A 26,753-nucleotide genomic window follows, 5' to 3' on the forward strand; every position below is an offset into this window, starting at 1 on the left:
AAGATAAAACCAGGTAAAGCAAGACATGGTTCTTGCCCACTGTCACGGCGGACTATGAGGTGTCAGGGAGGCCGGGGAGCGGGCGAGCAGGGTACAGCCACCATCCGAGTCTGGCCGCCAGCTCTACCCGGCATGAGGGCCCTGTGGTCTTTGCCCCGCAGACACTGGGAACCGGCAGGAGGGCTGGCCGCCAGCTCCTTACATTTGCTTCGCTTCTCTTTCTTTTTCCTTGCTCTGCTTTGCTTTGCTCTGCTCTTCCGGGCACACTTTTGCTTTTCCTTCTCTACTTTCCTCTGCTTTTCTTGCCCCCGCTTTGGTTTGCTTTGCCTCAGATTGCTTTGCTTTGCTTTGTTTGCTCTGTCTTTCCTGGCACTGCTTTGCTTTTCCTTGTGCTACTTCACTTTGCTTTGCTCTGCCTTGCACTGCTTTGCCTTTCCTGGACACGCTTTACTTTGCTTTTCCTGGCCCTGCTTTGCTTGTTGTCTTTTTTGCCTTTTTTTTTATTTTTTTTTTTTTTAATTTTAGATACATATTCATTGCATTGCTTTGTTTTATTTTTGGACCTTTTTGCTTTGGTTTTCCTCGCCGCGCTTTGCTTTTCCTGGCCCTGCTTTTTCAGGCCATGCTTTCCTTTGTCTTGCTTCGCTTCGTATTCGTGGCACCTCTTGGTTTTACTTTCTCTGCTCTGCTTTGCTTTTCCTACCCCTGCTCTGCTTTGCCTCGCCTCAAACTGCTTTCTTTACTTTGCTCTACGTTTCCTGGCACTGCTGGGACTTTCCTTGTACGAGTTTGCACTGCTTTGCTTTGCCTTGCTCTGCGTTGCCTTTCCTGGCCATGCTTTTTCAGGCCATGCTTTCCTTTGTTTTGCTTCGCTTTGTATTCCTGCCACGGCTTTGCTTTACCTTCTCTGCTCTGCTTTGCTTTTCCTACCCCTGCTGTGCTTTGCCTCGCCTCAAACTGCTTTCTTTACTTTGCTCTACGTTTCCTGGCACTGCTGGGACTTTCCTTGTACGAGTTCGCACTGCTTTGCTTTGCCTTGCTCTGCGTTGCCTTTCCTGGCCATGCTTTTTCAGGCCATGCTTTCCTTTGTTTTGCTTTGCTTTGTATTCCTGGCACTGCTTTGCTTTTCCTTCTCTACGTTGCTTTCTTTTCCTAACCCTGCTGTGCTTTGCCTTGCCTCCTCAAACTGCTTTCTTTCTTTTGCTCTACATTTCCTGGCACTGCTTTGCTTTTCCTTGTGCTACTTTCCTTTCCTTTGCTCTGCCTTGCACCGCTTTGCCTTTCCTGGACACGCTTTACTTTGCTTTTCCTGGCCCTGCTTTGCTTGTTGTCTTTTTTGCCTTTTTTTTTTTTTTTTTTTTTTTTTTTACTTTAGATACATATTCATTGCATTGCTTTGTTTTATTTTTGGACCTTTTGGCTTTGGTTTTCCTCGCCGCGCTTTGCTTTTCCTGGCCATGCTTTTTCAGGCCACGCTTTCCTTTGTCTTGCTCTGCTTTTATTCCTGGCACCTCTTGGTTTTACTTTCTCTGCTCTGCTCTGCTTTTCCTACGCCTGCAGTGCTTTGCCTTGCCTCAAACTGCTTTCCTTACTTCGCTCTACGTTTCCTGGCAATGCTGGGACTTTCCTTGTACGAGTTTGCACTGCTTCGCTTTGCCTTGCTCTGCTTTGCCTTTCCTGGCCACGCTTTTTCAGGCCACGCTTTCCTTTGTCTTGCTCTGCTTTGTATTCCTGGCACCTCTTGGTTTTACTTTCTCTGCTCTGCTTTGCTTTTCCTACACCTGCTGTGCTTTGCCTCGCCTCCAACTGCTTTCTTTACTTTGCTCTACGTTTCCTGGCACTGCTGGGACTTTCCTTGTACAAGCTTGCACTGCTTCGCTTTGCCTTGCTCTGCGTTGCCTTTCCTGACCATGCTTTTTCAGGCCATGCTTTCCCTTGTCTTGCTTCGCTTTGTATTCCTGCCACGGCTTTGCTTTACCTTCTCTGCTCTGCTTTGCTTTTCCTACCCCTGCTTTGCTTTGCCTCGCCTCAAACTGCTCTCTTTACTCTGCTCTACGTTTCCTGGCACTGCTGGGACTTTCCTTGTACGAGTTTGCACTGCTTTGCTTTGCCTTGCTCGGCTTTCCTCTTCATTTCTCTGCTCTCCTGTGCTGCGCTAGGCTTCCTTTGCAGACCGTCCCGACGATTTTGCCGATGAGGCTATCGGTATATTTCGGAACGCATAAACCCTCAGACACACAGCTGGGCCTCCCCGCAGCCCGGACACTGTCCCCTCGCAACTCGAGTGTGGGGGCAGCAGGCCCGGCCACCCGACATGGTCAGTTCTGTGGCCCCAGCCGTGTGGCCTGCCGCTAGGCGGGCCCCACTGCTATTCGTCTGGGGACGGCGTTGGGTGAGGTTTTCAACGACGGTAAGTAACTACATGATTCCCACAACTACATTGGATGGAAGGCAACAATCAATAAATAAATAAATAAATAAATAAATAAAGATAAAACCAGGTAAAGCAAGACATGGTTCTTGCCCACTGTCACGGCGGACTAAGAGGTGTCAGGGAGGCCGGGGAGCGGGCGAGCAGGGTACAGCCACCGTCCGAGTCTGGCCGCCAGCTCTACCCGGCATGAGGGCCCTGCGGTCTTTGCCCCGCAGACACTGGGAACCGGCAGGAGGGCTGGCCGCCAGCTCCTTACATGTGCTTCGCTTCTCTTTGTTTTTCCTTGCTCTGCTTTGCTTTGCTCTGCTCTGCTCTTCCGGGCACACTTTTGCTTTTCCTTCTCTACTTTCCTCCGCTGTTCCTGCCCCTGCTTTGCTTTGCTTTGCCTCAGATTGCTTTGCTTTGCTTTGTTTGCTTTGTCTTTCCTGGCAATGTTATGCTTTTCCTCGTGCTACTTCGCTTTGCTTTGCTTTGCTTTGCCTTGCTCTAGTTTGCCTCCACGGGCCATGTTTTCTTTTGCTTTTTCAGGCCACGCTTTCCTTTGTTTTGCTTTGCTTTGTATTCCTGCCACGGCTTTGCTTTACCTTCTCTGCTCTGCTTTGCTTTTCCTAGCCCTGCTGTGCTTTGCCTTGCCTCAAACTGCTTTCGTTAGTTTGCTCTACCTTTCCTGGCACTGCTGGGACTTTCCTTGTACGAGTTTGCACTGCTTTGCTTTGCCTTGCTCTGCTTTGCCTTTCCTGGCCATGCTTTTTCAGGCCACGCTTTCCTTTGTTTTCCTTTGCTTCGTATTCCTGGCACCTCTTGGTTTTACCTTCTCTTCTCTGCTTTGCTTTTCCTACCCCTGCTGTGCTTTGCCTTGCCTCAAACTGCTTTCTTTACTTTGCTCTACCTTTCCTGGCACTGCTGGGACTTTCCTTGTACGAGTTTGCACTGCTTTGCTTTGCCTTGCTCTGCGTTGCCTTTCCTGGCCATGCTTTTTCAGGCCATGCTTTCCTTTGTTTTCCTTTGCTTCGTATTCCTGGCGCCTCTTGGTCTTACCTTCTCTGCTCTGCTTTGCTTTTCCTACCCCTGCTGTGCTTTGCCTCGCCTCAAACTGCTTTCTTTACTTTGCTCTACCTTTCCTGGCACTGCTGGGACTTTCCTTGTACGAGTTTGCACTGCTTTGCTTTGCCTTGCTCTGCTTTGCCTCCACTGGCCGTGTTTTCTTTTGCTTTTTCAGGCCACGCTTTCCTTTGTCTTGCTTCGCTTTGCTTTGTATTCCTGGCACCTCTAGGTTTTACTTTCTCTGCTCTGCTTTGCCTTGCCTCCAACTGCTTTCGTTACTTTGCTCTACCTTTCCTGGCCCTGCTGGGACTTTCCTTGTACGAGTTTGCACTGCTTTGCTTTGCCTTGCTCTGCTTTGCCTTTCCTGTCCGTGCTTTTTCAGGCCACGCTTTCCTTTGTTTTGCTTTGCTTTTTATTCCAGGCACCTCTTGGTTTTACTTTCTCTGCTCTGCTCTGTTTTTCCTACCCCTGCTGTGCTTTGCCTTGCCTCCTCAAACTGCTTTCTTTCTTTTGCTCTACATTTCCTGGCCCTGCTTTGCTTTTCCTTGTGCTACTTTCCTTTGCTTTGCTCTGCCTTGCACCGCTTTGCCTTTCCTGGACACGCTTTTCTTTGCTTTTCCTGGCCCTGCTTTGCTTGGTCTTTTTTTTGCGTTTTTTTGTTTTCTTTGTTTGTTTGTTTGTTTGTTTTATTTTAGTATAGATACATTTTCATTGCATTGCTTTGTTTTATTTTTGGACCTTTTTGCTTTGGTTTTCCTGGCCACGCTTTGCTTTTCCTGGCCATGCTTTTTCAGGCCATGCTTTCCTTTGTTTTGCTTTGCTTCGTATTCCTGCCACGACTTTGCTTTACCTTTTCTGCTCTGCTTTGCTTTTCCTACCCCTGTTGTGCTTTGTCTCGCCTCAAACTGCTTTCTTTCTTTTGCTCTACATTTCCTGGCCCTGCTTTGCTTTTCCTTGTGCTACTTTCCTTTGCTCTGCTCTGCCTTGCACCGCTTTGCCTTTCCTGGACACGCTTTTCTTTGCTTTTCCTGGCCCTGCTTTGCTTGGTCTTTTTTTTGCGTTTTTTTGTTTTGTTTGTTTGTTTCTTTGTTTGTTTTATTTTAGTATAGATACATTTTCATTGCATTGCTTTGTTTTATTTTTGGACCTTTTTGCTTTGGTTTTCCTGGCCACGCTTTGCTTTTCCTGGCCATGCTTTTTCAGGCCATGCTTTCCTTTGTTTTGCTTTGCTTCGTATTCCTGCCACGACTTTGCTTTCCCTTCTCTGCTCTGCTTTGCTTTTCCTACCCCTGTTGTGCTTTGTCTCGCCTCAAACTGCTTTCTTTACTTTGCTCTACGTTTCCTGGCACTGCTGGGACTTTCCTTGTACGAGTTTGCACTGCTTTGCTTTGCCTTGCTCTGCGTTGCCTTTCCTGGCCATGCTTTTTCAGGCCATGCTTTCCTTTGTTTTGCTTTGCTTCGTATTCCTGCCACGACTTTGCTTTACCTTCTCTGCTCTGCTTTGCTTTTCCTACCCCTGTTGTGCTTTGTCTCGCCTCAAACTGCTTTCTTTACTTTGCTCTACGTTTCCTGGCACTGCTGGGACTTTCCTTGTACGAGTTTGCACTGCTTTGCTTTGCCTTGCTCTGCGTTGCCTTTCCTGGCCATGCTTTTTCAGGCCATGCTTTCCTTTGTTTTGCTTTGCTTCGTATTCCTGCCACGACTTTGCTTTACCTTCTCTGCTCTGCTTTGCTTTTCCTACCCCTGTTGTGCTTTGTCTCGCCTCAAACTGCTTTCTTTACTTTGCTCTACCTTTCCTGGCACTGCTGGGACTTTCCTTGTACAAGTTTGCACTGCTTTGCTTTGCCTTGCTCGGCTTTCCTCTTCATTGCTCTGCTCTCCTGTGCTGCGCTAGGCTTCCTTTGCAGACTGTCCCGACGATTTTGCCAATGAGGCTATCGGTATATTTAGGAACGCATAAACCCTCAGACACACAGCTGGGCCTCCCCGCAGCCCGGACACTGTCCCCTCGCAACTCGAGGGTGGGGGCAGCAGGCCCGGCCACCCGACATGGTCAGTTCTGTGGCCCCAGCCGTGTGGCCCGCCGCTAGGCGGTCCCCACGGCTCCCCGTCTAGGGACGGTGTTGGGTGAGGTTTTGAACGACGATCAGTAACTACATGATTCCCACAACTACATTGGATGGAAGGCAAGAATAAATAAATAAATAAATAAATGCAGGGGGGAAAAAAAAAAAAAAAAAAAAATCAGGTAAAGCAAGACATGGTTCTTGCCCGCTGTCACGGCGGACTATGAGGTGTCAGGGAGGCCGGGGAGCGGGCGAGCAGGGTACAGCCACCGTCCGAGTCTGGCCGCCAGCTCTACCCGGCATGAGGGCCTTGCGGTCTTTGCCCCGCAGACACTGGGAACCGGCAGGAGGGCTGGCCGCCAGCTCCTTACATTTGCTTCGCTTCTCTTTCTTTTTCCTTGCTCTGCTTTGCTTTGCTCTGCTCTTCCGGGCACACTTTTGCTTTTCCTTCTCTCCTTTCCTCTGCTGTTCCTGCCCCTGCTTTGCTTTGCTTTGCCTCCGATTGCTTTGCTTTGGTTCGTTTGCTTTGTCTTTCCTGGCAATGCTTTGCTTTTCCTCGTGCTACTTTGCTTCGCTTTCCTTTGCCTTGCTCTGCTTTTCTGGCCGTGCTTTGTTTGGTTTTGCTTTACTTTGCCTTCCCTCTTTGACACTGTTTTAGTTTTCCTCGTGCTGCCTTGCTTTCCCTTTCTCTGCTTTGCCTTCCCTGCGCATGCTTTCTTTTGCTTTTTCAGGCCACGCTTTCCTTTGTTTTCCTTTGCTTCGTATTCCTGGCGCCTCTTGGTTTTACCTTCTCTACTCTGCTTTGCTTTTCCTACCCCTGCTGTGCTTTGCCTCGCCTCAAACTGCTTTCTTTACTTTGCTCTACCTTTCCTGGCACTGCTGGGACTTTCCTTGTACGAGTTTGCACTGCTTTGCTTTGCCTTGCTCTGCTTTGCCTCCACTGGCCGTGTTTTCTTTTGCTTTTTCAGGCCACGCTTTCCTTTGTCTTGCTTCGCTTCGCTTTGTATTCCTGGCACCTCTAGGTTTTACTTTCTCTGCTCTGCTTTGCCTTGCCTCCAACTGCTTTCGTTACTTTGCTCTACCTTTCCTGGCCCTGCTGGGACTTTCCTTGTACGAGTTTGCACTGCTTTGCTTTGCCTTGCTCTGCTTTGCCTTTCCTGTCCGTGCTTTTTCAGGCCACGCTTTCCTTTGTTTTGCTTTGCTTTTTATTCCAGGCACCTCTTGGTTTTACTTTCTCTGCTCTGCTCTGTTTTTCCTACCCCTGCTGTGCTTTGCCTTGCCTCCTCAAACTGCTTTCTTTCTTTTGCTCTACATTTCCTGGCCCTGCTTTGCTTTTCCTTGTGCTACTTTCCTTTGCTCTGCTCTGCCTTGCACCGCTTTGCCTTTCCTGGACACGCTTTTCTTTGCTTTTCCTGGCCCTGCTTTGCTTGGTCTTTTTTTTGAGTTTTTTTGTTTTGTTTGTTTCTTTGTTTGTTTTATTTTAGTATAGATACATTTTCATTGCATTGCTTTGTTTTATTTTTGGACCTTTTTGCTTTGGTTTTCCTGGCCACACTTTGCTTTTCCTGGCCATGCTTTTTCAGGCCATGCTTTCCTTTGTTTTGCTTTGCTTCGTATTCCTGCCACGACTTTGCTTTACCTTCTCTGCTCTGCTTTGCTTTTCCTACCCCTGTTGTGCTTTGTCTCGCCTCAAACTGCTTTCTTTACTTTGCTCTACGTTTCCTGGCACTGCTGGGACTTTCCTTGTACGAGTTTGCACTGCTTTGCTTTGCCTTGCTCTGCGTTGCCTTTCCTGGCCATGCTTTTTCGGGCCACGCTTTCCTTTGTCTTGCTTCGCTTCGTATTCCTGGCACCTCTTGGTTTTACTTTCTCTGCTCTGCTCTGCTTTTCCTACCCCTGCTGTACTTTGCCTTGCCTCAAACTGCTTTCGTAAATTTGCTCTACGTTTCCTGGCACTGCTGGGACTTTCCTTGTACGAGTTTGCACTGCTTTGCTTTGCCTTGCTCTGCTTTGCCTTTCCTGGCCATGCTTTTTCAGGCCACGCTTTCCTTTGTCTTGCTTCGCTTCGTATACCTGGCACCTCTTGGTTTTACTTTCTCTGCTCTGCTTTGCTTTTCCTACCCCTGCTGTGCTTTGCCTCGCCTCCAACTGCTTTCTTTACTTTGCTCTACGGTTCCTGGCACTGCTGGGACTTTCCTTGTACAAGTTTGCACTGCTTTGCTTTGCCTTGCTCGGCTTTCCTCTTCATCTCTCTGCTCTCCTGTGCTGCGCTAGGCTTCCTTTGCAGACCGTCCCGACGATTTTGCCGATGAGGCGATCGGTATATTTCGGAACGCATAAACCCTCAGACACACAGCTGGGCCTCCCCGCAGCCCGGACACTGTCCCCTCGCAACTCGAGGGTGGGGGCAGCAGGCCCGGCCACCCGACATGGTCAGTTCTGTGGCCCCAGCCGTGTGGCCTGCCGCTAGGCGGGCCCCACTGCTGCCCGTCTGGGGACGGTGTTGGGTGAGGTTTTGAACGACGATCAGTAACTACATGATTCCCACAACTACAGTGGATGGAAGGCAACAATCAATAAATAAATAAATAAATAAAGATAAAACCAGGTAAAGCAAGACATGGTTCTTGCCCACTGTCACGGCGGACTATGAGGTGTCAGGGAGGCCGGGGAGCGGGCGAGCAGGGTACAGCCACCATCCGAGTCTGGCCGCCAGCTCTACCCGGCATGAGGGCCCTGCGGTCTTTGCCCCGCAGACACTGGGAACCGGCAGGAGGGCTGGCCGCCAGCTCCTTACATTTGCTTCGCTTCGATTACTTTTTCCTTGCTCTGCTTTGCTTTGCTCTGCTCTTCCGGGCACACTTTTGCTTTTCCTTCTCTACTTTCCTCTGCTTTTCTTGCCCCTGCTTTGCTTTGCTTTGCCTCAAATTGCTTTGCTTTGCTTTGTTTGCTCTGTCTTTCCTGGCACTGCTTTGCTTTTCCTTGTGCTACTTCACTTTGCTTTGCTCTGCCTTGCACTGCTTTGCCTTTCCTGGACACGCTTTACTTTGCTTTTCCTGGCCCTGCTTTGCTTGCTGTCTTTTTTGCCTTTTTTTTTATTTTTTTTTTTTTTTTAATTTTAGATACATATTCATTGCATTGCTTTGTTTTATTTTTGGACCTTTTCGCTTTGGTTTTCCTCGCCGCGCTTTGCTTTTCCTGGCCCTGCTTTTTCAGGCCATGCTTTCCTTTGTCTTGCTTCGCTTCGTATTCCTGGCACCTCTTGGTTTTACTTTCTCTGCTCTGCTTTGCTTTTCCTACCCCTGCTCTGCTTTGCCTCGCCTCAAACTGCTTTCTTTACTTTGCTCTACGTTTCCTGGCACTGCTGGGACTTTCCTTGTACGAGTTTGCACCGCTTTGCTTTGCCTTGCTCTGCGTTGCCTTTCCTGGCCATGCTTTTTCAGGCCATGCTTTCCTTTGTTTTGCTTCGCTTTGTATTCCTGCCACGGCTTTGCTTTACCTTCTCTGCTCTGCTTTGCTTTTCCTACCCCTGCTGTGCTTTGCCTCGCCTCAAACTGCTTTCTTTACTTTGCTCTACGTTTCCTGGCACTGCTGGGACTTTCCTTGTACGAGTTCGCACTGCTTTGCTTTGCCTTGCTCTGCGTTGCCTTTCCTGGCCATGCTTTTTCAGGCCATGCTTTCCTTTGTTTTGCTTTGCTTTGTATTCCTGGCACTGCTTTGCTTTTCCTTCTCTACGTTGCTTTCTTTTCCTAACCCTGCTGTGCTTTGCCTTGCCTCCTCAAACTGCTTTCTTTCTTTTGCTCTACATTTCCTGGCACTGCTTTGCTTTTCCTTGTGCTACTTTCCTTTCCTTTGCTCTGCCTTGCACCGCTTTGCCTTTCCTGGACACGCTTTACTTTGCTTTTCTTGGCCCTGCTTTGCTTGTTGTCTTTTTTGCCTTTTTTTTTTTTTTTTTTTTTTTTTTTTTTACTTTAGATACATATTCATTGCATTGCTTTGTTTTATTTTTGGACCTTTTGGCTTTGGTTTTCCTCGCTGCGCTTTGCTTTTCCTGGCCATGCTTTTTCAGGCCACGCTTTCCTTTGTCTTGCTCTGCTTTTATTCCTGGCACCTCTTGGTTTTACTTTCTCTGCTCTGCTCTGCTTTTCCTACGCCTGCAGTGCTTTGCCTTGCCTCAAACTGCTTTCCTTACTTCGCTCTACGTTTCCTGGCAATGCTGGGACTTTCCTTGTACGAGTTTGCACTGCTTCGCTTTGCCTTGCTCTGCTTTGCCTTTCCTGGCCACGCTTTTTCAGGCCACGCTTTCCTTTGTCTTGCTCTGCTTTGTATTCCTGGCACCTCTTGGTTTTACTTTCTCTGCTCTGCTTTGCTTTTCCTACACCTGCTGTGCTTTGCCTCGCCTCCAACTGCTTTCTTTACTTTGCTCTACGTTTCCTGGCACTGCTGGGACTTTCCTTGTACAAGCTTGCACTGCTTCGCTTTGCCTTGCTCTGCGTTGCCTTTCCTGACCATGCTTTTTCAGGCCATGCTTTCCCTTGTCTTGCTTCGCTTTGTATTCCTGCCACGGCTTTGCTTTACCTTCTCTGCTCTGCTTTGCTTTTCCTACCCCTGCTTTGCTTTGCCTCGCCTCAAACTGCTCTCTTTACTCTGCTCTACGTTTCCTGGCACTGCTGGGACTTTCCTTGTACGAGTTTGCACTGCTTTGCTTTGCCTTGCTCGGCTTTCCTCTTCATTTCTCTGCTCTCCTGTGCTGCGCTAGGCTTCCTTTGCAGACCGTCCCGACGATTTTGCCGATGAGGCTATCGGTATATTTCGGAACGCATAAACCCTCAGACACACAGCTGGGCCTCCCCGCAGCCCGGACACTGTCCCCTCGCAACTCGAGGGTGGGGGCAGCAGGCCCGGCCACCCGACATGGTCAGTTCTGTGGCCCCAGCCGTGTGGCCTGCCGCTAGGCGGGCCCCACTGCTATTCGTCTGGGGACGGCGTTGGGTGAGGTTTTCAACGACGGTAAGTAACTACATGATTCCCACAACTACATTGGATGGAAGGCAACAATCAATAAATAAATAAATAAATAAATAAATAAATAAAGATAAAACCAGGTAAAGCAAGACATGGTTCTTGCCCACTGTCACGGCGGACTAAGAGGTGTCAGAGAGGCCGGGGAGCGGGCGAGCAGGGTACAGCCACCGTCCGAGTCTGGCCGCCAGCTCTACCCGGCATGAGGGCCCTGCGGTCTTTGCCCCGCAGACACTGGGAACCGGCAGGAGGGCTGGCCGCCAGCTCCTTACATGTGCTTCGCTTCTCTTTGTTTTTCCTTGCTCTGCTTTGCTTTGCTCTGCTCTGCTCTTCCGGGCACACTTTTGCTTTTCCTTCTCTACTTTCCTCCGCTGTTCCTGCCCCTGCTTTGCTTTGCTTTGCCTCAGATTGCTTTGCTTTGCTTTGTTTGCTTTGTCTTTCCTGGCAATGTTATGCTTTTCCTCGTGCTACTTCGCTTTGCTTTGCTTTGCTTTGCCTTGCTCTAGTTTGCCTCCACGGGCCATGTTTTCTTTTGCTTTTTCAGGCCACGCTTTCCTTTGTTTTGCTTTGCTTTGTATTCCTGCCACGGCTTTGCTTTACCTTCTCTGCTCTGCTTTGCTTTTCCTACCCCTGCTGTGCTTTGCCTTGCCTCAAACTGCTTTCGTTAGTTTGCTCTACCTTTCCTGGCACTGCTGGGACTTTCCTTGTACGAGTTTGCACTGCTTTGCTTTGCCTTGCTCTGCTTTGCCTTTCCGGGACATGCTTTTTCAGGCCACGCTTTCCTTTGTTTTCCTTTGCTTCGTATTCCTGGCACCTCTTGGTTTTACCTTCTCTTCTCTGCTTTGCTTTTCCTACCCCTGCTGTGCTTTGCCTTGCCTCAAACTGCTTTCCTTACTTTGCTCTACGTTTCCTGGCACTGCTGGGACTTTCCTTGTACGAGTTTGCACTGCTTTGCTTTGCCTTGCTCTGCGTTGCCTTTCCTGGCCATGCTTTTTCAGGCCATGCTTTCCTTTGTTTTCCTTTGCTTCGTATTCCTGGCGCCTCTTGGTTTTACTTTCTCTGCTCTGCTTTGCTTTTCCTACCCCCGCTGTGCTTTGCCTTGCCTCAAACTGCTTTCTTTACTTTGCTCTACCTTTCCTGGCACTGGTGGGTCTTTCCTTGTACGAGTTTGCACTGCTTTGCTTTGCCTTGCTCTGCTTTGCCTCCACTGGCCGTGTTTTCTTTTGCTTTTTCAGGCCACGCTTTCCTTTGTCTTGCTTCGCTTCGCTTTGTATTCCTGGCACCTCTAGGTTTTACTTTCTCTGCTCTGCTTTGCCTTGCCTCCAACTGCTTTCGTTACTTTGCTCTACCTTTCCTGGCCCTGCTGGGACTTTCCTTGTACGAGTTTGCACTGCTTTGCTTTGCCTTGCTCTGCTTTGCCTTTCCTGGCCGTGCTTTTTCAGGCCACGCTTTCCTTTGTTTTGCTTTGCTTTTTATTCTAGGCACCTTTTTGTTTTACTTTCTCTGCTCTGCTCTGTTTTTCCTACCCCTGCTGTGCTTTGCCTTGCCTCCTCAAACTGCTTTCTTTCTTTTGCTCTACATTTCCTGGCCCTGCTTTGCTTTTCCTTGTGCTACTTTCCTTTGCTTTGCTCTGCCTTGCACCGCTTTGCCTTTCCTGGACACGCTTTTCTTTGCTTTTCCTGGCCCTGCTTTGCTTGGTCTTTTTTTTGCGTTTTTTTGTTTTGTTTGTTTGTTTGTTTGTTTGTTTTATTTTAATATAGATACATTTTCATTGCATTGCTTTGTTTTATTTTTGGACCTTTTTGCTTTGGTTTTCCTTGCCACGCTTTTCTTTTCCTGGCCATGCTTTTTCAGGCCACGCTTTCCTTTGTTTTGCTTTGCTTCGTATTCCTGGCACCTCTTGGTTTTACTTTCTCTGCTCTGCTCTGCTTTTCCTACCCCTGCTGTGCTTTGCCTCGCCTCAAACTGCTTTCGTTACTTTGCTCTACGTTTCCTGGCACTGCTGGGACTTTCCTTGTACGAGTTTGCACTGCTTTGCTTTGCCTTGCTCGGCTTTCCTCTTCATTTCTCTGCTGTCCTGTGTTGCGCTAGGCTTCCTTTGCAGACTGTCCCGACGATTTTGCCAATGAGGCTATCGGTATATTTCGGAACGCATAAATCCTCAGACACACAGCTGGGCCTCCCCGCAGCCCGGACTCTGTCCCCTCACAACTCGAGGGTGGGGGCAGCAGGCCCGGCCACCCGACATGGTCAGTTCTGTGGCCCCAGCCGTGTGGCCTGCCGCTACGCGGTCCCCACTGCTCCCCGTCTGGGGACGGCGTTGGGTGAGGTTTTGAACGACGTTCAGTAAATACCCACAACTACAGTGGATGGAAGGCAAGAATAAATAAATAAATAAATGCAGGGAAAAAAGAAAAAAGGAAAAAAAAAAACAGGTAAAGCAAGACATGGTTCTTGCCCACTGTCACGGCGGACTATGAGGGTTCAGGGAGGCCGGGGAGCGGGCGAGCAGGGTACAGCCACCGTCCGAGTCTGGCCGCCAGCTCTACCCGGCATGAGGGCCCTGCGGTCTTTGCCCCGCAGACACTGGGAACCGGCAGGAGGGCTGGCCGCCAGCTCCTTACATTTGCTTCGCTTCTCTTTGTTTTTCCTTGCTCTGCTTTGCTTTGCTCTGCTCTTCCAGGCACAGTTTTGCTTTTCCTTCTCTGCTTTCCTCTGCTGTTCTTGCCTCTGCTTTGCTTTGCTTTGCCTCAGATTGCTTTGCCTCAGATTACTTTTCTTTTTTTTTGTTGTTGTTGTTTATTTTTTTTTCTTTTTTTTTTTTTGTTAATATAGATACTTATTCATTTCATTGCTTTGTTTTATTTTTGGACCTTTTTGCTTTGGTTTTCCTGGCCGCGCCTTGCTTTGCCTGGCCCTGCTTGTCATTTCTTTTCATTATGCCGCATTCTTTTCCCTAGCAGGGCTTTGCTTTGCCTTGATCGGCTTTCCTCTTCATTGCTCTGCTCTCCTGTGCTGCACTAGACTTCCTTTGCAGACCGTCCCGACGATTTTGCCGATGAGGCGATCGGTATATTTAGGACCGCATAAACCCTCAGACACACAGCTGGGCCTCCCCGCAGCCCGGACACTGTCCCCTCGCAACTCGAGGGTGGGGGCAGCAGGCCTGGCCACCCGACATGGTCAGTTCTGTGGCCCCAGCCGTGTGGCCTGCCGCTAGGCGGGCCCCACAGCTACCCTTCCGGGGACGGTGTTGGGTGAGGTTTTCAACGACGATAAGTACAGTGGAAGAAAGGCAACAATAAATCAATCAATCAATCAATAAATAAATAAATATAAAACCAGGTAAAGCAAGACATGGTTCTTGCCCGCTGTCACGGTGGACTATGAGGTGTCAAGGAGGCCGGGGAGCGGGCGAGCAGGGTACAGCCACCGTCCGAGTCTGGACGCCAGCTCTACCCGGCATGAGGGCCCTGCGGTCTTTGCCCCGCAGACACTGGGAACCGGCAGGAGGGCTGGCCGCCAGCTCCTTACATTTGCTTCGCTTCCTTTTGTTTTTCCTTGCTCTGCTTTGCTTTGCTCTGCTCTTCCGGGCACAGTTTTGCTTTTCCTTCTCTACTTTCCTCTGCTGTTCTTGCCCCTGCTTTGCTCTGCTTTGCCTCAGATTGCTTTGCTTTCCTTTGTTTGCTTTGTCTTTCCTGGCAATGCTTTGCTTTTCCTTGTGCTACTTTGCTTTGCTTTGCTTTGCCTTGCTCTGCTTTGCCTCCACTGGCCATGTTTTCTTTTGCTTTTTCAGGCCACGCTTTCCTTTGTCTTGCTTGCATCGCTTCCTATTCCTGGCACCTCTTGGTTTTACTTTCTCTGCTCTGCTTTGCCTTGCCTCAAACTGCTTTCTTTACTTTGCTATACGTTTCCTGGCACTGCTGGGACTTTCCTTGTACAGGTTTGCACTGCTTTGCTTTGCACTGCTTCGCTTTGCCTTGCTCTGCGTTGCCTTTCCTGACCATGCTTTTTCAGGCCGTGCTTTCCTTTGGTTTGCTTTGCTTTGTATTCCTGCCACGGCTTTGCTTTACCTTCTCTGCTCTGCTTTTCTTTGCTCTGCCTTGCACTGCTTTGCCTTTCCTGGACATGCTTTACTTTGCTTTTCCTGGCCCTGCTTTCCTTGGGTTTTTTTGTCCTTTTTTTTTTTTTTTTTTTTTTTTTAGGTACATATTCATTGCATTGCTTTGTTTTATTTTTGGACCTTTTTTGCTTTGCTTTTCTGTCCGCGCTTTGCTTTTTGAATATCCCGCGCAGGTGACTGGGTGCTCTGGAGAGATCTTTGGCTGCCTCAGCAAATTGCTTGTGCAGCACGGGGAGGTGCTTTTGCGTACCAAGGATGTGATGGGTGTACCAGAGTGATGCTTGGGGATCCTGGGTATCTACCTCTCCTACCCCAGGGACAAGTTAGGGTACTCCACAGAGGTCTCTGCATGCTTCACAGAGGTGCTTTTTGAACGACCGAGATGCTGAAAGAACTTGCTTGGGAGCTCTGGACGGATGTCAAAGTACCTTGGGATGTGCTTGGGTTCCCTGGGGAGATGTTTCAATAATGCTGCAGTGGGGTGCCTGAGTGCTGTGGGGAGATGCGTGGGTTCTCCAGGAAGATGCTTGCGTTCTCGGGGGGTTATGCTTGTGTGCCTCAGGGAAATAGCCGTGTTCCTGGGGAAATGCTTTGCTGCTGCTGGGGAATCGTAGAATCATAGAATAGCCCGAGTTGGAAGGGACCCATAAGGATGATCAAGTCCAACCCCTGGCACCGCACAGGTCTACCCAAAATGCCTGGGTCCTTAAAAGGGTCATGTTTGGATGCCCTACAATGATGCTTGGGTGCTCCGGAGAGATGCCTGGCTGAGCCAGGCAGAACCTTGTGAGCTCAGGGTGATGTTGGGATCTCCTGGAAGGTGCTGGAATGCTCTTGGATGATGCCTCACAGGTAGAATGTAGTGCTTAGGTGTCCTGGGGAGATGCTTGTCTACTCCAACACAAGGCTTGTGTGCCCTGGGGAAAATCTCAGTGATTTCAAGAGGTGCTTATGTTCCTTGGCGAGAGGCTTGGGTGTCGTGGAGAGTGCTCCAGGAAGATGCTTGTATTCCCAAGGGAGACTGGTTCTTTCCCTAGGGAGGTTCATGTCTTCTCTAGGGAGGTGCCTGAATGCTCCTTGGACATGCTCGTGTACTCTGGGGAGCTGCTTGGGTACTCCTAGTACAATATGGTTGGGTGCTCTGGGGAGATGCTTGGGTGCTCCCAAGATGGGGAATGGTCTGCGGAATGTTTGGCTGCACCTTAGAGCACAAAAATCTATCCCCTAATCACACAAAGCTCTGCCCCAGGCACCCAAGCATCTCCCTGCAGCACAGAAGCACCTCCCTGCAATACCCAAGCACCTCATTGCACCTCACACAGGAACCTTCCCACCACAGTCCTACATCTGACTGGAGAACCCAGGCATCTCCCCAGGGCACCAAAACACCACCTGGGGCACACAAACATCCCACTGGACATGGGAAGCACCTCCCTTGGCACCCAAGAGCTTCTGAGGGCTGCACAAGTACCTACCAGGGTCATTCAAGTATGTCCCCGTGCTCATGCACGCACCCCCCCAGGGGACACAGATACCAAAGAGCAGGAACTAAGCATCTCCCCACAGCACTCCAGCATCTCCCTGGAGCCAAGCATCACACAAAAAGCACCCAACCATCTCCCTGGAGCACCCAAAATCCTCCCTGGAGAAACACAGCTTTACCCTGGATCAAACTAGCCTCTCCCTTGGGCACACAACCACATCTCCTAGGGTACACAAGCATCCCCAAATAGCACTCAAGCATTTCTCTGGAGCCACCAAGAAACAGCCAGGATCACCAATCCATCTTCCTGAGACATCCAAAAAAATCTCTGCATCACCCAGCTGTCTTCTTGGAGAAACCAAGCATCTCCCTGCACACCCAGGGAGCATCTGGACACAGCAGCTAAGAAGCCTGGGGAGCACCCAGATTCTTCTTGCCATAGCCAAGAACTTCCATCGAGCAAGAAAGCAGCTCCTGAGTCCCGCGGGCACCTTCTCAGGCACCCAGGCATCATCTCTGCACTGGGATGAGCACACAAGCATCTCCTCCCCACATTGGTTCCTGGACCATTCAGGCTCGCACTGCACTTCAGCCCCTGCTCCATCGCGCACTCACCTCCCTGTCCTGCCCTGCTCTGCCCTCTGCTGCCTGCTGCCAGGGGCTTCCATCCCGACTGGGGCCTGCCCCCAACCAGGGGCCTTTTATCCCGACTGGGCTACCGTGTCGCGGCCCCACTGTGACGCCTAGGTGACACAGCCACCGCTGCCCCGCTGCCCATTGTGACGCCTGGGTGACACATTTCCTGCGTCCCATTTCCCTGGGACAGCCAAACACCTTGCTGGGGAACACAATCACCTCCCTTGAAGACCAAAGATCTCCCTGGGGGACCCAAGCATTTTCCCAGGGCATGCTGCCATCTCCTCAGGGCGTTCAAGCACATTCCAGGAGCACACTTCTGGGTTTTTCTGCTCTTCCATGTGAATTTTTGCCCTGTGAAGGTGGTGTACTGAGCTCTTTTCTTACCAACAAATAGGTTTAAAAGCAGTTACAGCAAGGATGAGCTGTGCTAGCAGGAGGCTGTTCTGTGCTTCGACCATGGGAAGATGAATGGTTTACCTATGCACCGTTAAATATAATTTGACACCTAGCACACAACACTTGCAGCCTGTGGGGTGCTTTAACAAGCAGGTAAATCAGCGGAGACTGTTTTGCAGCAAGGCTGATGCTGGGTGATTAAAAAGCAGGGTCACAACAAGGAGTTTATGCTGTTCTTTCTTGCTTGTCATCCGACTGTCCGCTTACACTGTTCTAAAAAAAAAAAAAAACCACCAAAACGGGGTAAGCATCTTTAATACCTTTATTATAAATGGAAGGCACAAAACAGGCCAGCAACAGAGACTGTCCAAGAGAAAGACTTTGTGCTTTATAAACAAACAAGAAATTACCCTTAGGTAGGTGTGATAATCCTTCCCTAATGCATTTTTTGGAGTGCAAAAATATTTTGTTCCCTTCTTGCTCTTCTCTCCAGGACAAAGGCAGAATAGCCAACTGGAAAGTTAGACCACGGAGGTCAGTTTGTTCCATACTGAGAAAGACAAGCCTGTAAAACAAACTAGGCAGGTTTTCTTTGGACTAGTTATCTTCCTTCAGCAAAGACAAAGTTTATGACACTTGTTGGCATGTATTTCCAGACCCCCAGCTACCGTGACTGTAGTGCATCTGTAATTCTTTTGTACAAAAAGAGTTCAAAATCTCGTAACGCAAAAACTTTACTAGCACCCTGGAGAAAAAAGAAATCTAAAAATCTTGCCAACTTCTATTACAGACCTGCTGAGTGCACCAGAGTTACTCATTTTTATTCAGGCTTTCAGGGGCTAGTTCAGTTGGTTTCTGTTCAGCACTTGGATCGCCATATTGGCAGATGTCAGTTAAAAAAAAAAAAAAAAAGCTTTGGAGATCTTTTTTAAAATGAGACTGCTTTTTATGGCATTTAGGGCTGTGAGGTATCCTTGGTTTTTGCTTTCTTCCCATTCCTTAGACCAGATCCATTCATATCCTGAACAGCGTTCTGGGTCTGTTCAGGAAAATGGAAGGCAACAAGCAAAATGATGAGCTCCTTGGGCATTCAAAAGAGCTCAATCTGGGAAAGATTTCAAGTCCAACTTCCATGCTAAGGAGCACCAGTAATTTTTAGAAGTAGATGCAGAGGAATCTGCATGGCACTAAGTGTGTTTCTGAAGGTGCTAAAGGTCAGAAGTGACGATTCCTCTCAATACTAAAGAAGAGAAGGAAACCTTGCACTTAACTACTGTTTTTATTCCCTTTGTCAAGCAGTCAAAACCAACAACTAATACGAGAACCCAACTTTTCCCCTCTTTACTTTAGATTTGGGAAAATTCCCTGCCAAAATAATACTTCCTGGAAAATTCACTAGTGTTTGTGTGAGTAAAAGGTTCCAACCTTTTATTATTAATTTGTAAGAACTATTTCATCCGCTTTTGTCCAGAAGAGTCAGAAATAATTTGCACAGAAATGTGCAGCATTTTAATGAAAGGATTCAGAATCACTCTAATTTGAACTTTATCTGGTCTGGTTGCAGGTTTTATGACATTTAGTGTCTTAAAAAAAAAAAAAATCAAAATATCTGACTTCACATCAGAGAAAAAAACCTGCTTGTGGCTAAATAAAATCTGTTGCAGCTCTGGTCATTGAAAAATCATTGGCTGTTAAATTGGACCTAAGTCATCTTTTCTAACCTTTCATGATCTTGCAGCAATGGATGATGATGGATATATGGATTAGGGAGCAGCACGTGATGGCAAACCTGTGGTATTTGCTACAGCGCAGAAAGAAAACAAATTGCTTCCAAAAAATCAAACTAATTCAAAATTCTTGGTATCATGCAGCCATGCCACTGGCAAAGTGAGCATTGCCCTGCCTCTCAAAGCTTGCTGTATCCTTGATCTGCTGTCTTCCTGCTGTTAATTGATTGCAACTCTACGTGTCTGATCAGGGCTACGAGTTGTTCTCGATATGGATACCATACAACATATACTGTGCACGCTTGTGTGTATAGATATGTTTATCCTGTATGCATGTACATATGTATGCATATTTGTGTGCTGGCCCCCAGATCACTCATGGTATAAAGCATTGGCCTCGAAGGCATACTCATCAAAATATTTGGTAGATCCTCCATTTTTTTCTAGTTCCCTCAAAATGAGAGAGTTTTTACGCGCTCTCTGTGTCAAAAAGGCAAAACTTCTGATTTCCACTGTCGCTCTCGCTAACTTTCTATCACTCACTCCTCGTGTGTGTGTCTAAACACATATGTGTGTATGCGTATGCACATTTGTGTATTTCTGTGCACTGGTGTGTTTTTTGCTGTACAGGTAATAAAGATGGGGAAAGGTTTTAGTGTTTTCTTAATAGGTGAAGAAATCTTGAAGACCAGAGATTGGAACATACTGAATTTTGAATTAAAAAAAAAAAAAAAAAAGTCAAATTGTCTGGCTGTGGAAGATGGAGCCTCATTTTTGCAGCCACTTTGAATCACGAGTTCATCTCTAAATGCACTGGGTTTTTTTGTTTTTGTTTTGTTTTGTGGGGTTTTTTTTTGGTTTTTATTTTTTGAAGAGCTAACTAACCCTGGCTGTCTCCAGTCTGAGAGAGTGTTCAGATGGACTTGCTTCCTCCATTAGTTATAAGCTGTTTAAAAGCACATCCTATGTTTGAATTGTGGATGAGAGGCTCCCTTGGCAAAGTGAGGAGGCAAATTCTTCCTACCCCTTTATCATTAATTCACGGATTCAGTGTTGGTTCGGCCTCTAGGAGAAGTTAACTGGAAGTCTTTGAAGATCGATAACTTTGCTGAGGTTGTCCAAGTAGGTGAACTCGAAGACCCACAGTGACTGGAACATGCTATTTAATGCGTCATACTGCGTTCTGTAGAAGTTACTCGTAGCCATAGTTGATCATTGCCTTGCATGTATGATCAGGTGGTTTTTGAAGAAGTGACTCCATTTTCAGGCTTCCGGATGTGCTCCAAGGCATATTATTGAGGACGTGGAAGAGAACACTTGCTGACAAAGCTCCTGGCAGCCTTACAGAACTTTAGTTTAATATTGTGTTAGTTCCCGTAACAGCTGATTTCAAGGCATTGCTCTCCTCAAGAGACTAATTTGATGAACAGAAGAAAGCTGGAAAAATGCTTGTTACTCATTATTTTTCACTTGTTGGTACTTTGTTTAGGGTTACTTTTAAAAAGAAGATTTCACTGATCACAAGCCAGTGGAAGACTTTCAGCCCAAGCAAGGGTGAAGACAGCTCTCTCCAAGAGCAGAGGAAGTCCCTGTGGAGAGAACCTGAGCTTGTTATCAGAACTTGTCGGCATGTCTAAACAAGGAGACGATTGCTACTTCTATTTCTATTCTACCTGTACCAAGGTATGGCTGGGTTTCTTTTGCTTTGCTTTGCTTTGGTTTTTTGTTGTTTTTTTTTTTTTTTTTTCTTTTTTTTTCAGGAAGGGGTAGAGTAGGAGGAGGAGGCACACTGGTCTTTGGTTAACGTGATAACCAGATAGATTCTGAATTCAATCGTAGCAACCTGAGGCAGTAGCATGGACGTTTTTGAGGCTGTATTATATTTTCCTTGTTGGTTTCCTTTTGGTTACAGGGAGACAACTGTTCCTTCCGCCACTGCGAAGCTGCTCTGGGGAACGAGACAGTCTGCACGCTGTGGCAGGAGGGTCGTTGTTTCAGGAATGTCTGCCGATTCAGACACATGGAAATTGACGTGAGTGCCTAAAGATGTGTTCTCAAAATAAATCAACAAAAGCATTTTTCAGTGCTGTAGGTGTGCTGATTGTGCTTTTGCAGGATACATCTTAGCAAGATTTTCTTTTATTAGACGCCGACAGTATTTTCTCAACAGATGCAGAATAACCGCTAACTAGACTGCTAAAAGCTGCTGGAGCAGGGGGGTAATAAACAGGCTGTACTAGCCTCCTGAGAGCAGGCTTGATAATGATCTATCAGGTCTCTTGTGTCCCGGAGTCCTTCAGATAATGCTGTTCTAGCTGCCTGGGCTAGGAAGCAGTGGGGAAAGTTAAAGGTGCAGAAGAACGAAGTCTCCGAGAAGTAGTTCTGGATAGAGTTAACGTAGGCAATTTAAGATGTTCTTTTTCCCTCTGAATAATCCTAGTATAATCCTAGGTGTATTAGTTTAACCCACCCTAAACTGATGTCTGAGAGTGCCTGTCTTCTCAAACTGAATGATGACAAGGCTAAACGTGCATAGTGGTTACAGCTTCTGCAAACTTTGTGAATATGCCCGGAAATACTATACTTCCGTGATAAACTGACCTTTGGAATGATGTTTCAGCACTGTATTGTGACAGCCCTATCGCTGTCGTGACCTGGAACTGTGCATCTCTTTGCAAACCTTAGGTGCATGTTATCACGAGCTTGTCTTTCTTTCTGTCTTCAGAAAAAGCGCGCTGAGATTCCCTGCTACTGGGAGAAGCAGCCAGTAGGCTGTCAGAAAGCCAACTGTGCTTTTCATCACGCAAAGGGACGTTACATCGATGGAGTCTTCTTACCACCAAGCAAGAGTGAGTTTAGGTCCTTTTTCTTTAAGTATTGAAGAATTAATTTTGCATATTACTTAGTGGGTGCCAATAGTGTAGGAGACATCAGGTAACCGTCCATTTGTGAGTGCAGGAAAAGGTCTGCAGTCCTAGGTGGTCAGCTAAACCGAGTGTACTGCTGCTGTACTGCTGGTATTTGTTTTCTGCTTTCATGCTCAGCTTCTCTCTGCTTTGTGTGATATTTGCCTTGCAGTTTGCTTTCTGTTGTTTCGTCCTCTGCTGGGTGGTAGGGAGATGTGTTGTTGTTTGAAGGCAAGTCATTGTTCACGGTGTAAACAGTGGCGGGATGGGCAAAAGGAGATGCTGAATTCATTGTCTGTGCAGGTTATCTGCCTTAGCTACCATCTTCGTGCATTGTGGTCAAAGTTTTAAACTGCCATATTACTGATGATCCTCCTCTTCCTCTAGCTACACTGCCAAGTCCGCCTGAGTCCGCGGACGATGATTTGAAAGTGGCTCAGATGTCACTGCAGCAAAACAAACTTTCTGTCCAGTCCAATCCCTCTCCATAGCTAAGGCGGGTGATGAAAGTGGAAAACTCGGAAAATGTCCCAAGCCCTACACACCCTCCAGTTGTAATCAATGCTGCAGATGATGATGAAGATGATGATGGTGAGCATGGTTTGGTTCTTGGAAGGAATTTGTGCTGTAAATGATTGTGTAAGTCTTTGGTTCTTGGAAGGAATTTGTGCTGTAAATGAATGTATAAATCACAGATGACCTGAGGTCTGACTAGCGATAGGGCAGGCAGTCCGCTCAGGTCACTGGTGGCTTTGTCTGGCAGTCAGCGGACAGAACCTGAAATGTTGGAGGAAAGCTTAGAACCACTCTTGGCTTTAGCTCGTCTGTTGTGTAAAGCTCTATGTGAAACTAGGAAGGAAATTCCTTTTTTTTTTTTGTCTGAAGAGTAATATGTTGTGTAGTAGTTAAAGCTGCAGAGAGAATCTAGAGTCCGAGATGTTTTGTCCTAGGGTAGTCTACTTACGAGTTCATCAGGTCAGTGTAGCTGTATTAAAAAAAAAAAAAAAAACAAAAAAAGCTTTTTTATAGGAACCATGGACTGAAGTGTCATTGCATGAGCTACATAATCACGAACAATCTGGCCTATGCATAACTGAATAGATTTTTCCCCTTCAGACCAGCTTTCTGCGGAAGGAGAAGAAACTAAAACTCCCGTCCAGCAACCAGCTGAGGAAGGCCAAAATGGATTACGGATGATTTCCACTCGGAAAGCCAGTGCTACTACTGCTAAACAAGGTATTCCAGCACCTGTAGTAGGATAAATCGGAAGGAGAACTTGACAATTAACTCAAAAGCAATGTGGCGTAAAAACACAACAGAATGTAGGGGTGCTGAATGGACTCGGTTATTTCCATGATCTCATTTCTCCCTGATACCATCATGTGCCCATTGGGTCAGAAAGTTGAACTCCTTTTCTTTCCTTTTGGAGAACAAAACAGGGTCACAGCATGGAGTTTAAACGGCTGCACGTGCAGCCTGGCAACCACTGTTGAAAGCCATATCTAACGATAGAGGGATCTAATATCACGTAAATGGATTAAAATTAAAACTACAGTTTTTACCCTGAAGGGTGAAAGGAGGGGCAAAATGCCATTGATTCTATGGTTGTTTCACTTGTGAGGAGTGTTGACAGGCTTTATTCTAAATACTTCTGAAAGTTCCTGAGCACTAAGAAGCCTGAGGATCTGTGGTCCTCAGTGAGTGCCTCTAAGCCTTTGTCTCATTAACTGTTTTCTGTTTTCAGAGGACGGTCTGAATTTTGGAATAAAAACACTTGAAGAAATCAAATTGCAGAAAATGAAGGAAAAAACTAAGAGACACGGTGGTGAGTTAATATTCCCTACTTTCTTACCCTCTTCACCTTCATCCTGTGTGATGATTTTTCTTTCAAAAAAAAACTCTTCCAGTAATACCGGGTAGCTGGCTATGCTTTGGTGAATCCAACTATTTGCCAAAGAAGTGAAATTTGATTGGCTTCAGAATGGCAGGTGATGGTGGCTGGGAGCTGCTTGAGGGATAGACTTCCATGTTTAGCTGGGGGCATCGAGCAACCTGATTCTCAGCCAGCTGGTGTTCTAGATGGGAATTCCAAGGGCAACCAGAGGCAAATTAGTCACCTCTCTTATTTGCATGCTCTGGTCACTGTATGTTTGACAGTAATGAATAATTAAAGTGTTTTATTCTTCGTGATAGTTTTTTCTGTTTGGTAAACTTCCTTATGTTTTGCTTGCTCTGAACAGAAGGTCCTTCAAGATCTTCTCTTCCTCCCGTCGATTCTATGATTTTTCCTGCTCCAGAAAAGGAAAATGTCCGGACAGTGGTGAGAACTGTGACACTGTCTACAGAGGAAGGTAATAATTAATGCTTTTGTTTTGATTTCATTACTCCTAAACTGGAAGGTTAAGCAAGAAGGAAGGCAATTCACCCCTGTTAGCCTCCTGGTGCTGCCGCCTTCTGTTCAAAACATGCTTTTATGCTGAAAGTCCCTGGTTGTACTGGAAAGCTTTGGTGCTCAGGTTAAGTGCAGTAGCAGGAGAAAGAAAAAAATGTGTCAGTATGCAAATAGGGGGATAACTGAAAAACAGGAGAGTAACGAGAAGAAAGAGCTCTAGAGGACAGTGCTATGTAAGAAGCAATTTCTGAAGCTTTAAAGAGGCTGACAGTGGCACGTGTGGACAGTAGTGCGATAGGAGTCTGTGTATAAATTATATTGTTTAGAGTTGTGCAAATTCCTTTGAAAGGGAAAGAAGTGAAGAAGTACTTCTACCCATAGACATTCACCTTAGAAAGGAATATTTCTCAGCATTTGTACCTAATAATATTCTGCTTGCTTATGCAGCTCTGTTCTGCACAAAGTATAGCTGTCAAGCAGACTCAGATTCATTCTCGACTACATTCAGCTGGAATTTGAGGCAAACACTGAGACTATGGATACTTTTTCTAAGTTAATTATAGTTGTAATATGAGTTTGTGTGGTTTAGCTGTCAAAACAGTGTCTTGCTGGGTTTTTTTGGACATGGGCTAACAGTATACTATTTCTATTGGCTACTGGTTTCTATGAAATAGAAAAATTTTACTTTTGTTTTAGGGGAGGAACCTGTGGTTCGACTAGATCTTGCTGAGAAACAAGGAAAACGGAAAGCCTCCGTGGGTAGGAACTTTTTATGAGCTGTTATTTAGGTGCCGCCTTCTCTATATGACTGCATTGAAGAGTATTTTTGACGTGTGAGAGGAAAATGCGTTGCAGTGGAGATCTGTGTTGACTGCAGAAATGGCAAAAAAACCATTTAGCAGCTGAAAGGCAATTTTATGAAAATATGCTTGAAAAATAGAAGCTTGTGGTTGACTGTTCTCAAATCTTCCTGCAAAGAAATGTTCTTAAAATATTCCTTGTTTTCTCTGTCTGAAGCTGATGTAAGCGCCCTTCCCGTGAAGCGCAGCCTTGCTGAAAGGCTGGGGAAGAAGGTGGAGGTTCCGGGAAATGCTGACAAAGCACCAAAGAGAGGTACAGCTACTAAACAGGCATCTGGATGTGATTCACAGGTTTTGTATTTAGGCTTTCTGTTTGTCCTTTTCCTGCGATGTTTCTTTTTGCATGTTGGCTGAGGTCTTAATCACCGGGATTCAAAGTTACCTTTCCTGCCTTGTTTTTGAATGTGAACACAAAGTTGACGTTTATGCAGCCTCCCTAATTTGGTCTTTTTCTGTTTTGCAGTTCAAGTTCCCAAGTCTGTGAAGGAGAGGCTAGGATTACCTTCTCAACGGACTAGTACTGCAAAAGGTAACAACTGGCTATTAAATATACTTTCTCCTTCTTCCTTTCCGTGAACTTAGACCGTTTTCATACAGCCCTAAAAAGGAATTCAAATGAAAACAAAGAACTGGTTCCTCTTGCTCGAGTGCTGAAGCTCTTCTGACAGCCACTATCAGAAATCTGGCTCTAGGTGTGTGTTTATTTTCCGCTTGTGCCTTGTCAAGGTTTTAAGCTGCTTCTGTGAACCATCATATACAATTAGAATAGAGCCACTGCCGGGAGCAGGAATTTGAAATGCAGTCTGAAAAAGTAATCAAGTAAACCTGCATTTCTGTGTAGCAACTCTCTCTGGATAGGGCTGGTCTTCAAAATACAACAAGTGGCTCAGAGGAGGAGGAGAATGTTAGGCTATTGTCCTAAGATGCGTTATTGGGAACGCTCAGGCTTAGTTTTCCTTAGTACTGTGACAAATTTTGGAGACTTAAACTATTGTTGGACTCTCTTTAAATGTTGGTGCTTCTCATTTCTTGATGATGACAGGGAAGGCTGCTAAGCCAAAGGGAGAGATCCATGTGAAAACACTGGAGGAAATCCGTCGTGAGAGAGCTCTTCGAGAATGTCAAGCCAAAGCCCAGGCTGAATGGCATGGTAAAACCAAAGATCCCAGCGCAGGGGCAAAAATTGAGGGTGAGCCCAAGAAGCAGAGTGTGCTCACTCTTTCCGGGCCCAGCAAAGTGCAGTCGAAGGAGCCGGCAGGTAAAGCCAAGCCAGAAGGAGAAGTGCGTGTTAAAACCTTGGAAGAAATAAAGCGTGAGAAAGCTCTGCGGATGCAACAGAGTGGAGGAAATGTGCCAGCTCCCCCAGCACAACCTGGACCTGCCCCAGCCGGGCAGAAATCGTTATGGAACACAAAGCTATCAGGTAATAAGATGCTTTAATACCTGCCCCGGTGAGGTGCTTCCCATATTGAGCAAGTTCTGTTTGCTCAGGATCTGCTTTGCTTTTTCCTTCAATGCGGAGGATAAAAGAGTTTAAGGCTACAAAGTTCAAAGGCAAAGAAGGGCCAGAACATGCAACCATGTCTGTTTTCGTTAATTACGTGATGGTATTCTGTATTTCCCACTAGAAAATTAACACATTGAGGGGCTTTTTAGTCTAA

The 26,753-nt window shown here is 46.9% G+C and overlaps 1 long non-coding RNA gene across 1 annotated transcript; it reads left to right on the forward strand.

Annotated features, from left to right (window-relative positions):
- Positions 1 to 24,160: 24,160 nt before the first annotated feature.
- Positions 24,161 to 25,282, forward strand: LOC310890957. The gene is made up of 3 exons (XR_014577366.1): positions 24,161 to 24,191; positions 24,929 to 24,991; positions 25,250 to 25,282. It is a non-coding gene; the product is annotated as an uncharacterized lncRNA (long non-coding RNA).
- Positions 25,283 to 26,753: the final 1,471 nt, after the last annotated feature.

Source organism: Anser anser (genome assembly GCF_964211835.1).
Source record: "Anser anser genome assembly, contig: HAP1_SCAFFOLD_153, whole genome shotgun sequence".
Lineage (NCBI taxonomy): Eukaryota > Metazoa > Chordata > Aves > Anseriformes > Anatidae > Anser > Anser anser.